The sequence below is a fragment of the Medicago sativa genome, chromosome 8, assembly GCF_051527215.1.
Source record: "Medicago sativa cultivar Bolivia chromosome 8, Bolivia_mono, whole genome shotgun sequence".
Classification (NCBI taxonomy): Eukaryota; Viridiplantae; Streptophyta; class Magnoliopsida; order Fabales; family Fabaceae; genus Medicago; species Medicago sativa.
In genome coordinates this window covers 57402201-57415952 of record NC_140756.1, presented here as the reverse complement: position 1 = coordinate 57415952, position 13752 = coordinate 57402201, and positions in this window count along the sequence as shown.

Sequence of the window (13752 nt, the reverse complement as noted above, 5' to 3'; positions counted from 1 at the left end):
GTGGAGGATCAAAAGTCTTGATTAGTAGGGATGTTACCTTTGATGAGACCCGTATGGGGATGAAGTGTAAAGACCTAGAGACTTTAGAACCGGAAACAATGGTGGAGGAAACTCAGTTTGAGGTGGAGCTTCCAAATGAAGAGAAAGATGATGTGGAAGATGAAGATTCAACATCGGATACAAGTGGAACTCAACCGGTAGTGGATCCCGATTATCTTTTGGCTAGAGATAGAGAAAGGAGGACCATTACGACACCTAGAAGATATGGTTATGCGGACTTGGTGTGTTTTGCTCTAAATGCGGCTGAAGATGTGCAAGACTCGGAGCCTAGAAACTTCAAGGAGGCATTTGAGAGCAAAGAAAGCAAGTATTGGTTGAAGGCGGTGAATGAAGAGATGGATTCATTGGAAAAGAACCAAACTTGGAAACTTGTGAAGCTACCTAAACACCAAAGGGTAGTTGGATGCAAGTGGATCTTCAAGAAAAAGGAAGGTATTCCGGGAGTTGAAGGTCCTAGGTACAAAGCAAGACTTGTGGCCAAGGGTTTTACTCAAGTGGAGGGGATCGACTACAATGAGATCTTCTCACCGGTGGTGAAACATTGTTCCATAAGGATACTTATGGCTATTGTGAATCAATTCAATCTTGAGTTGGAACAAATGGATGTAAAGACCGCTTTCTTACATGGTGACCTTGAAGAGACAATCTACATGGAGCAACCGGAAGGTTTTGTGGAGGATAAGTCTAAGGTATGTCTTTTGAATAAATCTTTGTATGGGTTGAAGCAAAGCCCAAGGCAATGGTATCGTCGGTTTGATGAATTTCTTTTGAAGACCGGCTTTGTGAGAAGCGGGTATGATTCTTGTGTGTACATGTTGAAGAGGGGTGAGAAAGTCATTCTCTACCTTCTTCTATATGTGGATGATATCTTGATGGCAAGCTCTAGCAAGGATGAGATTGTGAAGCTCAAAGAAAAGTTAAATGGTGAATTTGAGATGAAAGATCTTGGTCCGGCAAAGAGAGTTCTTGGAATTGATATCTTGAGGAATCGTGACAAAGGTGAACTTTTCTTATCTCAACTTAGTTATTTGAAGAAGGTGGTGGAGCGTTTTAGAATGACAAACTCTAAAACCGTGAGCACTCCCTTGGGTCACCACACAAAGTTGTCCATAAAACAATGTCCTCAATCCGAGGATGAGAAGCAAGCGATGGAAAGTACTCCCTATGCAAGTGGGGTTGGAAGCATCATGTATGGAATGGTTTGTAGTAGGCCGGACTTAGCTTATGCGGTTAGCATTGTGAGTCGGTTTATGGCAAATCCGGGTATTGTGCATTGGCAAGCTTTGAAGTGGGTGTTGAGGTATTTAAACGGGTCTTTGAAGTGCGGTTTGAAATACACAAGAGCAGCTCAAGATGAAGACGCTTTAGAGGGGTATGTTGATGCGGACTATGCGGGCAATGTGGACACAAGAAAATCTCTATCGGGTTTGGTGTTTACTCTTTATGGCACGGCTATTAGTTGGAAGGCAAATCAACAATCCGTGGTGGCATTATCTACCACTTAAGCGGAGTACATTGCCCTTGTTGAAGGGGTGAAAGAGGCCATATGGTTGAAAGGGATGATTGGTGAGTTAGGAATTACTCAAGAATGTGTGAAGATACATTGTGATAGCCAAAGCGCCATTCACTTGGCGAATCATCAAGTGTATCATGAGAGGACAAAGCACATTGACATTCGCTTGCACTTTGTTAGAGACATGATTGAAGCAAAAGAGATTGTGGTGGAAAAAGTGGCATCGGAAGAGAATCCGGCGGATGTGTTTACCAAGTCATTGCCTAGATCAAGGTTCAAGCATTGCTTGGACTTGATCAAGTTTGTTGAAGAGTAATTCCCTTTTGGAGAGAGCAGCATGGTGGTTGATGGTTAAACTGACATCATCACCAAATTAGAAGTCAAGGTGGAGAATGTTGTTTTGGCTTCAAATTTGTGGTTTTGAGAAACAGAGAAATCGTGACACGATTTCATCAACGTGTCACGATTTTGGCTATGCCGAAAGCATGTTTTGCTGGTGTATAATCGTGGCATGATTTTGGGAAAACGTGACACGATTTTCGGCTTGCTGGGCACGTTTTCAGGATAAGGTTGGTCGTACCTTGGGTCGTACGTATCAAACGTGTCACGATTTGGACAAACGTGACACGATTTTGACAGCTGAAGACTGCTATATAAGTGTTTCTTTGCAGATTTTTGATAAGTGTTTATAAGTGATATATTTCGCATAGGAGTTTAGTCGTTTTAGTGACTTGTTTTGCAAGATTCTCTATGGAAAACTCCAAATATTGTGTTAATATGTCATTTATGCTTTTGAGCCTTAGTCTACCCTTTTTGTGCAGGAAATTACAAGCAAGGAGCAAGAATTGTCAAAGTTCAAGAAACTACGCCATTAGCGTATCCTACGCTATTGGCGTGATGAATAAATGCCCAAGGCCAGAGGGATACGCCATTAGCGCACCTGGGGCGTGGATCTGGAGTACTCTTGAAGAGTACGCTAATAGCGTATTCTGAGCTATTAGCGTACAATGTCCAGAGAGCTACGCTATATGCGTACCTGGAGCGTGGAAGCAAAAGCTGGGTTTGAAGAGCTACGCTATTAGCGTATTTCACGCTATTAGCGTAAATGCTCCAGAGAGCCACGCTATTAGCGTGGCTGGAGCGTAGCAGCAGGGCAAGAACAACGTGGCAGGCTCCCATTGGCCAGATTATAGGCCGCCTTACCACGCTATTAGCGTGAGTTGCGCTATTAGCGCAGGTGCAAAAACACAGGCCATTTAAATAGCATTTTTACCTCTCTTTTAGGTATTCACTATTCCATTGAAAACATTTTACACATTTCTAGAGAGAGGTTAGAGCTATTTCATAGAGAGAAACACAAAGCAAGTGATTAAGGAGTAGATTCAACCCTAGATTCATTGAGACATCAAGGATCTTGGCATGGAATCTTCATCTTTCCTTCATTCCTTGCATTAGTTTACATGTCTATATGTAACTAACCTTCTTTGTAGTATTGAGGTAACAATCAAGCTATTATGTAATCTTTTGATCTTTTAATATATATGGTTCTAGCTATATGATTCAATATTGTTGTTATTCTTGCTTTTAATGCTTTCAAAGAGATTCAAGATGATTTGGACACAAACTCTTGAATCTAGAACTAGAATAACAATCTATCTTATGTTATATCACTCTTGACAAGTTTGTAAACCTTTGATAATTACTTTTAATCAAGATTTTAATGCTTTCGGATGCTTAACCAGGCTGGACACGGTCGATTAAGTTATCCGATCGACTTTGTTATCGTTTAAGGAATTTGGACACGAATGTTTAAACGATAACCTAGAAATAACGATGTCGCTTTGGACACGAAGGATATTGTAGAAATGATTGTAATAATATTGGTTATAAAGCTAGAGTCTGTTAATCGATCGAGAGATTGCTGCTGTTATGCTTGCTCGTTATCTTATACCGCAAGCGAAATAGTTCGATCCCCTCTCGTTTTTACTTTAGTGTAATTTATGGATATAGTGTTACAAACAAACTTGAATATATCCAAACCCTTAATATGAACGATTGTGTAAATGCTTATGATTAACGTAACTCCCTGTGGAAACGATCCTATATATACTCACGTGTACATAGTTATATGACGAGTAGGAAAAATCTTACATCAAAATGGCGCCGTTGCCGGGGAGTAACGGAAATTTTTATCATAAGTATTGAAACAATTTTGTCATGTTAAGTCAATTTTGCACAAAATTCTTTCATGCATATACTTATACACTTATGTCATTCATTATTTTTTTATGCTAACCACCTGGTATAGTCTTGGTGAACTTTGTTTATGCGAGGTACCGTTGATAAAGGAGACCTACAATTTGATCCAGAAATTGAGAAAACTGCTAGGTTACTTAGAAAGCAAGCAAAGGAAGCTAGGAGATTAGCCAGGCTGGCTCAGCCGGAATCTTTACTTTTTATTCCTTCTCCGTCAGGTTCGGTGCATACTATTTCACTTGGTGATTCTTCACATTCTTCACCACATTCATCTCCGAAGAGTGAAGAAGAAGTAGTCATGGCTCAGGAAAATGATAATGAGAATGCTCTACCTATGTGGATTAGTCCGAGGAGGCTAGCTAATCTTGGCAATCGTCATACCAAGTCGATTGAGCTGAAGTCGGGGTTGATTAACTTGATTACTCATAACCAGTTTACCGGTATGGATCATGAGGATCCATATAAGCATTTAACCAACTTTTATGTTACCGCCGGTACACTTGGTATGAAAGAAGATGAGGAAGAAGGCGTGTTTGTACAATTGTTCCCTCATTCTTTGATCGGGAACCAAGGAGTGGTATCTTGATCAACCAACTTCTTTGATGGAAAATTGGGGTGAGCTAGAGAAAGCATTTCAAGAACGGTTCTTTCCGGAGGATAGGCATCTTGAGGCTAAAACTTCAATTACAACTTTTGCTCAAGGCCAAAGTGAGACTCTTTGTGAAGCTTGGGAGCGTTATAAATCATTGCTAAGGAATTGTCCAAAGCATGGATTTGATAGCCAAATGCAACTATATCTTTTTCGTCAAGGGCTTCAAGATATGTCCAAGACGATGCTAGATGCAAGTGCTGGAGGTTCTATTGCTATGAAAAACCCAGCTGATGCTGTCAAAATCATCAACCAAATGGCGCTCAACACAAGAAAATCTTCTCACAATCGGAATCCTAATCAAAGGAAAGCCGGTATTCTTGAACTTGAAGCCAATGATGCGGTCTTAGCTCAAAATAAGCTTCTCACTCAACAAGTAGAAGCTATGCAAAAGGAGATGAAAGCTTTGCCTAAACAAATTCTTGAATCTCTCAAGCAAGAAGGAGGAACCGCTCAAGTCTATACTTGTGGACTATGTACGGGGGATCATCCAACCGGCTATTGTCCCGAACCCGGTTCATTTGAAGAGGAAGAGGTCAACTATGTGGGAAACCAACAAAGGCCTAACCAACCACATCAAGCCGGAACCTCACAACAATCCCAAAATCCGGGTACTTCCAATTCTCAAGGAAGGTATCCGGCCAATCAAAACTACCAAAGACCTTGGAGAACACCGTACAACAATAACTATCAATATCCACCATCAAACTACTACCAACAACCTTACAACAATCAATACCAAAATCCACCACCAAATAACCCCCAACAACCGAATAATTCCCAAAGCACCGAGGAGGTCTTGAAACAATTCATGCAAGTGTCCATGGCTAACCAGAAAAACACCGACGCGTCCATCAAAGGCCTTGAAACGCAAGTTGGTCAGTTAGCTCAACAAATGGCTCAAGGTCCTCCGCAAGGTGGAGCTTTCACCGCTAACACTCAACCAAATCCTAAAGAGCACCACAAGGCATAGCAGTCAAAAGCTATAGCTACAAGGAGTGGGAGAGTAGTAGGTATAGGGGTAGGTGATGATATTGTTGTTGAAAATAAGGATGATGAAGTTGTCAATGAGGAGGACAAAGAGGAGTTCGAGGAGGATAGTGTAGAGATAGAGGAGGAAGTGTATATAAAGAATAAAGAAGCATTAGTTGAAAAAGAAAAAAATCAAAAAAGAGATCTAGAGTTACAAGAGGAGATGGAGAGGAAGAATAAAGATGTGGGGAGAGATAAAGGGAAGAAACAAGTAGTTGAGAAGCAAGTGGTGGCTCAACGCTTACCATACCCACATGCTCCATCGAAGAAAGACAAAGAGCGGCAATACGCAAGGTTTCTTGAACTCTTCAAGAAGTTACAAATTGATATACCATTCTCGGAAGCCTTGGAGCAAATGCCGGTCTATGCGAAGTTCATGAAAGATATCCTTTCCAAGAAAAGAAGAATCAACGATGAAGAGACGATCCAAATCGATGCCAATTGTAGTGCTATTATTCAAAGAACGTTGCCTAAGAAAGAGCAAGATCCGGGAAGAGTCACTCTACCGGTAGCTATTGGCACAACACGTGTAGGTAAAGCACTACTTGATCTTGGATCAAGCATCAATCTCATGCCTTTGTCCGTTGCCAAAAGAGTTGGTGACCTTTGTATAAAGCGGACTAGGATGATGTTGCAATTGGCCGACAAATCCTTTGCAAAACCACTAGGTATGGCCGAAGATGTTCTTGTAAAAGTGGACAAATTTATTTTTCCGGCTGATTTTGTGGTTATGGATGTCGAAGAAGATGAGGATGTGCCTATCTTAATGGGAAGGAATTTCATGCAAACGGCTCGGATGATGATTGATCTTGATGATAATATCATGAAGGTCAAGGTAAATGATGAAGAGGTTACCTTCAACATCCGAGAAGCTTTGAAGTACTCGAAAGACAAGGGTGCATGTTTCAAAATGGATGCAACCGAAGAAGTCATCTTGACTACTCGGAAGCAAATGCACAATAGAACACCCCTTGAGAGTGCTTTGGTGGACGCACTCAATGCTATTGATGAAGATGAAGCAAGTGCCATTGAAGAGTGTTTGAAGGAGCTAGATTCCTTGAAGGAGGTTCTTCCTAATCAAGCCATACTTGAAGATTTGAAAGAAGAATCCAAGGAAGAAGCCAAAGTTGATGACACCAAGGTAGAATTAAAAGTTTTACCATCTAATTTGAAATATGTTTTTCTTGAGAAAGATGGTACAAAACCGGTGATCATTAGTAGCTCCTTGTCCATCGATGAAGAAACAAAGTTGGTAGAGGTTCTCAAGGCCAACAAGGAAGCGATAGGGTGGAAGTTATCCGACTTGAAAGGGATAAGTCCATCTTATTGTATGCACAAGATCATGATGGAAGAAAACTTTAAGCCGGTAGCACAACCGCAACGCCGCTTGAATCCAAACATGAAAGAGGTGGTGCGAAAGGAAGTAGTGAAGTTACTTGAAGCCGGCATGATCTATCCTATCTCGGATAGTGCTTGGGTAAGCCCGGTTCAAGTAGTTCCCAAGAAAGGAGGAATGACGGTGATCACTAATGATAAAAATGAGTTGATCCCAACTAGAACCGTCACCGGATGGAGGATGTGTATAGATTATAGAAGACTCAATCAAGCAACAAGGAAGGATCACTTCCCCTTGCCCTTCATGGATCAAATGCTTGAAAGACTCTCCGGTCAATCCTTTTATTGCTTCCTAGATGGTTACTCCGGTTACAATCAAATCGCCATGAATCCAGATGATCACGAGAAGACGGCTTTCACTTGCCCCTTTGGTATTTTTGCTTATCGAAGAATGCCATTTGGCTTGTGTAATGCACCCGCAACTTTTCAACGGTGTGTTCAAGCAATCTTCTCCAAACTTATTGGAAAATGCATGGAGGTGTTCATGGATGATTTCTCGGTTTTCGGTTCGTCATTTGATACGTGTTTGAATAGCTTGGATACCGTGCTGAAGCGGTGTATTGAAACTAGCTTGGTGCTCAATTGGGAGAAATGTCACTTCATGGTTACCGAGGGTATTGTCCTTGGTCATAAGATTTCTGCTAAGGGTATTGAGGTAGACCAAGCAAAGGTCGATGTCATAGGAAAGCTTCCTCCACCGGTAAATGTCAAAGGTGTGCGGAGTTTTCTTGGTCATGCCGGGTTCTACCGGAGGTTCATCAAAGACTTCTCAAAGATTGCAAAGCCTATGAGCAACTTGCTCAACAAAGATAAGTCTTTTGTTTTTGATAATGAATGTCATGATGCATTTGAATCTTTAAAAGAAAAGTTGACCACCGCACCAATAATCATTGCTCCTAATTGGGATTTAAATTTTGAATTAATGTGTGATACAAGTGATTATGCTGTTGGTGCGGTCTTGGGTCAACGTAAGGACAAAATTTTTCATGCTATTCACTATGCAAGTAAGGTTTTAAATGAGGCACAAATCAATTATGCCACAACTGAAAAAGAGTTACTTGCAATAGTATATGCAATGGAGAAATTTCGTTCTTACTTTGTAGGTTCCAAAATTGTTGTTTTTACTGACCATGCAGCTATCAAGTATCTCCTTACTAAGTCCGACTCAAAGCCAAGGCTCATCCGTTGGATGTTGTTGCTTCAAGAGTTTGACTTAGAGATCAAGGATAAGAAAGGCACGGAGAATCTTGTAGCTGATCACCTTTCAAGGTTGACAAACAATGAGGTAACCAAAAATGAACCGGAGGTTCGTGAAGAATTTCCAGATGAACGGTTGCTAGCAATCAATGTGAGACCGTGGTTTGCCGACTTGGTAAATTACAAAGCAACCGGGTTCATTCCGGAAGATTTTGAATGGCAACAACGCAAGAAGTTCCTCCATGATGCTAACCACTATGTGTGGGATGAGCCTTACTTGTTCAAAATTGGAGCGGACAATCTCTTGCGTAGGTGTGTGGATGATGAAGAGGCAAAGAAGATCCTATGGCAATGTCATAATTCGCCCTATGGAGGTCACTTCAACGGGGAGAGAACAGCTGCAAAGGTACTTCAATCCGGGTTCTATTGGCCAACTTTATTCAAAGATGCCAATTTACATTGCAAGTATTGTGATGAATGCCAAAGAACCGGATCAATGTCAAAAAGAAATGAGATGCCTCTACAACTCATCCTCGAAGTGGAAGTGTTTGATTGTTGGGGTATAGATTTTGTTGGCCCTTTTCCTTCATCATATTCAAATGAGTACATCTTGGTAGCTGTTGATTATGTTTCAAAGTGGGTGGAAGCCGTAGCATCGCCTAAAGCCGATAGCAAGACGGTAGTGAAGTTCCTAAAAAAGAATATCTTCACCCGGTTTGGTACACCAAGAGTTCTCATTAGTGATGGAGGGTCACACTTTTGCAACACACAACTTGCCAAGGCCCTAGATCATTATGGAGTCAAGCACAAAGTAGCATCACCGTATCATCCGCAAACGAATGGACAAGCCGAAGTTTCTAACCGGGAGGTCAAACGCATACTTGAGAAGACGGTCTCTACATCTCGGAAGGATTGGTCGGCTAAACTTGATGAAGCTTTGTGGGCATATAGGACTGCATACAAGTCTCCTATAGGCCTCACTCCTTTCCAAATGGTTTATGGCAAATCTTGTCACTTACCGGTCGAGCTCGAACATAAAGCCTTTTGGGCATTGAAGTTCCTAAACTTCGATCAAGAGAAAGCCGGTGAAAGAAGAAAAGTTCAAATGCATGAGCTTGAAGAATTGCGAAATCAAGCTTATGAATCTTCAAAGCTCTACAAAGAAAGGACCAAGAAGTATCATGACAAGAAGATCACTCTGAGACAATTCATGCCGGGACAAATGGTATTACTTTTCAATTCAAGACTGAGGTTGTTTCCGGGCAAATTGAAGTCCAAGTGGTCCGGACCTTTCATGATTAAAGAGGTCAAACCGTACGGAGCTGTGGAACTTGAGGATCCAGTCACCAAAGCCAACTGGACTGTTAATGGGCAAAGGCTTAAGCCCTACTTCGGTGGTGAAATTGATCGGTGTTTGACGACGATTTCACTAATCGAGCCATGATTTCTTCAAAATGCGTCAAGCTAAGGACGTAAAACAAGCTCTTGCTGGGAGGCACACCCAGTTTTGTAAGTATTTTTTATGGTTATTGCATATAGTAGTAGTACATATACATTAACAGCAGAAATGAAAGACTTTGAAAAAAACTGATCCTGAAGCCTCACGCCAATAGCGAAATTTGCGCTATTAGCGTGAGAGCTCCAGAGAGCCACGCTATTAGCGTGGGTTTGGCGTGGGAGAAAAAAATTTTGTGGGCCCAGGGGATTAACTCCCCATAACTTCCCACAACCCCTTTTTTTTTCCTCTTTTACGGTTTCATTTGTCCATTATCTCATAACCACACATAAAAACTTCTCTCCCATTCCCTAACCCTAGAAATCAAACCCACTTTTCATTTTGGTTCAAGCATCCATTTTTGCATCATTTCTTCTTGCATTTGTGTTGCTTCTCTCTGCATTAACAAGGTTTGATCTTCTCTTCCTATCTTTGTTCTTAAATTTGAAAAAACCATGCTTTTGACATGATTAGAGATGGTTAGGTTAGGGTTAGAGTTTTGATTTGTGAATAGAGACTGATCTTCATTGATAATAGTTGGAAAAGGAACAATAATCATAACCCACATGCAACAAACATTCATCTTTTGATTTTGACCCATTTTGTAAATTTGAAAAATAAGGGTTTTGAATGATTTGTATGCCAATGTTGTGATTTTGATTCCTTTTCATGATTCTATTGTGTTTTAGAGACATAGGATGAAACCTAGGGTTGAAATATGCTGGATTGTGCTGAGAAATTGCAGGAACAAAGATTTTGAAAATTTGAAAATTGCAGGTACGAAGAGCTACGCTAATAGCGAAAATTACGCTAATAGCGCAACTTTTCCAGAAAAATTTCGCTATTAGCGTAATCTACGCTAATAGCGAAAGTTTCCCAGAAAAATTTTGCTATTAGCGTGGCAGGCGCTAATAGCGTAGATCTTCTTACTTGCCCAGATTTTCAAAATTTTTGATATTTTTAAATGACCAATTGTAGTTTGTGCTAATATTTTCTATGCAATATGTTGGCGTTTCCTGGTTTTGTTGCAGATGGCACCGAAAAATGTTGAAAAAACTACCGGGACTAAGCGTCCTAGAGGCAAAGGTGCCTCTTCCTCTGCTGCACCTGCAATCCCAAACCGTTTCCCCACCCCTGCCCACTCTGCCAGGTTTAAGAAGATGGCACAGTACAAAACCTGGCACGAGAAAACCTTTGACATTCAACCGGGTGGCGAACACTCTGACATGCTCCACATTTTTACCGGTCGCAAATGGACCAAACTCCTGGTGCCCGCAACTGAGATTAACACCGACCTAATCAGGGAGTTCTATTGTAATGCTGTCCCTGATGCCTCACCCGCAGCCCTTGCTGAGACTTTCTCTTGGACTTCTTATGTCCGAGGAAAGCAAATCCCTTTTGATAGGGATGCAATCAATGATTTCCTTGGAAATGCCTTAAACCTTGAGCCATCTGAGGACCCCACAATGCCCACCTTGTGTACCTATGCTAAGAGAAACGCTCAAGGAAATTGGAAATATCAGCAAATTGAGCGTGATATAATGAACAAGGGTAGGCTCTTTGTCAAAAATGACAAGGGAGAGATTAGGCATGCACTTACCAAGGAGATGACCGCTACTGCCCGCTTAGTTTTCCAATTCCTTGTCCACAATGCCCTACCTAGAGCCCATACTTCCGATGCTCCAAAAGCCGTTCTACCACTCATCTGGTGCATTATGAAAGGAGTGCCTGTTGATATTGCTCGCATCATTGCTAATGAGATGAAGGCTGTGGCTTTGAAAGTTGCCACTGGTGCTAAGAAGGTGGCACTATTCTACCCGGGTTTGATTATGGGATTGCTGAAGGCCAATGGAGTGGCCATTACTGGACCTTATGATGAGGATATTGAGGGGGCCATTACTGACTCTCATATTCGCACTTGGGAGAAATCAGAGCTGAGGGCAGCCCAATACCATTTCTCTGATGATGAAGGTGGCCCATCTGAGGGTGCTGGTTCTTTTGACTTTTCAGGTTTGCAGACCTTTATGCTGGAGCAGCAGATGCATAACCAGTACGTGAGGGACCAGAATAGCTTCCTGATGGACCAGAATGAAGCAATTTGGAGGAGTAACATGGGCATACACCAGGACCTCTACAATGCTCACATGCATCCGGGAAATGCTGAATACCCGGTGATGACTCCTGAGCAGTACCAGGCTTATGTTCATTGGCCTGAGGGCAGGCCAAATCCTTATGTGGGGGTGGCTGATGCTGTTGATGATGAGGCGACACCTGATGATGCTGGAGTCATGGGTGATGATGATGATGTGTACCAGGATCTTGACATGGATGATGCTGGAGAGGATGATCAGTGATCTGTTGGATTTTTAGTGATGTTTTTCTTTTTGCTTTATAACTCTATGTTTTTATTTCATGTTGGAACATCTGTTTATTTTGGTTGTATTTTGTACTCTTCAAGCACTGTGGTTTTTAGTGCTTGATTTGTTACTTTGTTACTTTGTTACTTTGTTACTTTTTATATGGTTTAATAACTTAGCTTTTTGGTTTAATAACTTATGCTTTGGATGAAATTTTTGTTTACATCTTGCTTGTGTCTCTCAAAAGAAAATTGCTCATGAACAATAAATCTTAAAGTGCTCCATGGAGCCATGTTTGAGCAAAAGCAGGTGAGTGATAATGATATTACTTGTGATAAAGCGTAAGGCCAAGGTATTGGTTTCCTGTTATTCTAGGTTTTTAATAAGAATTTGAAACTTGTACTTTGCACAAAATATATATCATTTAATTTTTTTTCATAGACATAAATATTTTTGAACCACTTAGTACTTAACATAAATGTGAGGTAGCTTCAATCTGTTGTATATATGCTGGAGACCGATAATCACTGTCTAACCTGTTTTAGTTATGTTAAATCTGATAATTATTTTGAATTGTTTGAAAGCATGGAAAGGATCAAGGCACTTTTTGAATTGAGAGTAACCTACTTGACCACATAAAGCCTACCTGTGAGAAGAGCGAGTATCTGATACCCCAATCTGAGCCTAATGAATCAAGTCCTCAAACATGAACTGTCAATATTCATAAGCACAATGCTTGTTGAATTTGCCTGAAATTTTTCAAAAATCCAGTTCATGGTTGAATCTTATAGGACTTTGATATTTTTACTTTGTTGAACCCTTAACCTTTTTGTACTTTGTCCCTTGCCTTAGGATAGGGGAACATTCAATTAGAGTTTTTGTTGTATTCAAGTTGGGGAGAAAAAGGAGGCATTATATGTTAAGTTATGGTGAAGCTGTAAAATAACCTGACAACATTGAATCAAAGAAAAAATTGTACATTTGAAAAAAGAAAAGAAAAGAAAAGAAAAAGAAAGAGAAAAATCAAAATTAGAATAAGTTGTCAAGGTTATAAGTTTGATTGTTAATCACCAAAGGTTTTAATTCTTGGTAGGGAAGTATATGGATTTCAAGTTGTGATACAAAAAAATGTTCCTCTTTGATAGGCTCTCTGATCAATTGCCCCACATATGACATTTCTTTTGTAGCCCGGCCAAGTTATAACCCTTGCAAGACCTTTTGATCCATGCTTTTATGCTTTTTGAGACGATATTTGGATGGACACCTAACTTAAATAGGATGTTAGCATGATTGTTGGATGTGTGTTCATTACCTCATTCATTGTTATCTTTATATTGCATTTACTTTCAAAGAAGTGTGTTAGGTGTGGTTCATAGATAGTTATGTTTATGTCTTGAAGTTTATGATGTATAGTTTGTGCTTAGGACATTTGTCGCATTCTTAGTTTGAACCTAGAGTAGCGGAGGACTTCATGCTTGTCCACGCGATCATTTTTGAATCACCATTTGTTTATTTTTGTTTTGAATTGTTTGACACCATGTTGAAAACCTTGTCCAAAGCCTTGTTAGTTTCCTTTTCAATTAATTTGTTTGAGGACAAACAAAAAGCCAAGTTGGGGAGAGTTTGATAAGTGTTTATAAGTGATATATTTCGCATAGGAGTTTAGTCGTTTTAGTGACTTGTTTTGCAAGATTCTCTATGGAAAACTCCAAATATTGTGTTAATATGTCATTTATGCTTTTGAGCCTTAGTCTACCCTTTTTGTGCAGGAAATTACAAGCAAGGAGCAAGAATTGTC